Genomic DNA, 1,981 nt, shown 5'->3' with positions numbered 1-1,981 from the left:
TGACAAAATAAGATTAATGCTTATGAAGAAATATAAAATCTCATCCCTTCCCCAATATCGCGCCACACCCCTACCCCTTAATTCCCTGGTTGAACTTGATGGACATATGTCTTTTTTCGACCGTACTAACTATGTAACTATGTAACATAACATGGGGGGGGGGGGGGGGGGGTCTCCTGGCTGTTCATACAGGTGTGTCTTCGCTGTACATTGACCATGCATTGCTTCTGTGGTATTGCAAAGGCAAAGACAAATGCTTCCAGCCATCCATTGCACTAATGGATTGGTCATCAGCTGGCTGTCTATGTCCCGCATCAATATAGACCAAAGTACAGAGGGTTAGGCTATGCTATTGTGCACCTACCTGATGCATCAGAAGGTGCGAGGCCCTTGCTAAATTCTGTGCACAGACTTTGAGATCTATACTTTAGACTGTATCTAAACCTGCTCCAACATGGACTGACATTCTGGCCTACTTTCAGCCGATGCGACTTGTCTGTCGCTGAACAGTCGCTTTTTATGTATTCAGCACCTATGTATAATGTTGTAAAAATGCTCTAGAAGCTAAAGTCGCAGAAATGTCACACATATTTGGCCTGCAACTTTCTGTGCGACAAATTCAGACAGGAAAAATCAGTATAAATCCTTAGAAAATTATCCCCCAGTGTCTCCATCTGCTGGCGGTATTGAATAAGCATTGCTGCACTGATGGGGTATGCATTAGACGAAAAAAAAGAAGAAAAAGAAGAATAATACGCCCAGAAAAGAGGCGAAAAGGAGAAAAACGTAAAAAAACGTGAAAAAAAAGTAAGAGGAAGAGAAGGGAAAAAAAGGTGGAAATGGGTTTAAAAGTGATTTCGGCGGAGAAATATATATATATATATATATATATATATATATATATATATATATATATACGCGCACACACACACATATATATAAACGTATTCTCCGTTGAGATATTGCAGCCGCTGCTGTGTCCAGGCCCAGGAGCCTTAGCACTGTGCTGTGATGTCACTCAATACCACTGACATCACTAGGTGTAAACAACATCTCTCCTTTGCTGTGTATGTGACTATGGAGCTGTTTGGTGATGTCGTCTATTATGGCCTTCATAGAAGCAACAGGAGATTGTTGCATCCATCTAGAACCCTCAGAACTACAGTGCTATGATGTCACTCACTTCCACAGGCCTTGCAGAGTGTAAACAACAACAACCCAGCTTTGTTGTGTATGTAACCATAGGGATTTGTGATGTCACCTAGAACCTTCACAGCAGCGACAGCTTTATGAGGAGCATCAGCACTGCTCTGCCTGAGCAGAACCATCACCGCCATAGGTTGTCAAATAACCCGGATTTAACCCACACAGGTAAGTCCAATGGGGTGCAGGCATGTCCTCTATGCTTACAGCTTCCCGTGGGTGTTGGTTTGATACCGTTTGGGGACAGCCAAGGAGGCATCTGCAGGCAACAAAGGTAGGTGTGTGCTTGTGTGTGTGTTTCCTATGCAGATCCTAAGCCCAGTGTCACATGCAAGTAGGAGGAGTAAGAAGGGTTCCTGGCAAATCCGGGTTATGGATTGCATTTAAAAAGGCCCCGTGGGAGTGCAATGGGCCCCTGTCTTGCTGCTTAGCAATAATGGTATGGGTTTAGGTTCTGCTGTGTGTACTGGTGGTTGACTGCCCCCCAGCCCAGAGTGTGCATGGAAAATTGTCTGGCAGCCTCCCTGACAGCAAGCAGTGATAGTGCCCATGAAGGGGACCTTGTTGGGCCCGCCCCTTTCACGGTTATCGCTTCTCGGCCTTTTGGCTAAGATCAAGTGTAGTATCTGTTCTTATCAGTTTAATATCTGATACGTCCCCTATCTGGGGACCATATATTAAATGGATTTTTGAGAACGGGGGCCGATTTCGAAGCTTGCTTCCGTCGCCCTATGCATTGACCCGATATGGCAGTATCTTCGGGTACAGTGCACCACCC

General features: G+C 45.0%; 1 non-coding gene across 1 annotated transcript; it reads left to right on the top strand.

Annotated features, from left to right (window-relative positions):
* Positions 1–1,790: 1,790 nt before the first annotated feature.
* On the top strand, positions 1,791–1,981 carry LOC130351428 (U2 spliceosomal RNA). The gene has a single exon (XR_008888140.1). It is a non-coding gene; the product is annotated as a U2 spliceosomal RNA (small nuclear RNA).

This window comes from Hyla sarda, unplaced genomic scaffold, assembly GCF_029499605.1.
Source record: "Hyla sarda isolate aHylSar1 unplaced genomic scaffold, aHylSar1.hap1 scaffold_973, whole genome shotgun sequence".
In the NCBI taxonomy this organism is placed as follows: domain Eukaryota; kingdom Metazoa; phylum Chordata; class Amphibia; order Anura; family Hylidae; genus Hyla; species Hyla sarda.
Note: the sequence above shows the minus strand (reverse complement) of the source record. Positions and strands in the feature narration are given on the sequence as shown.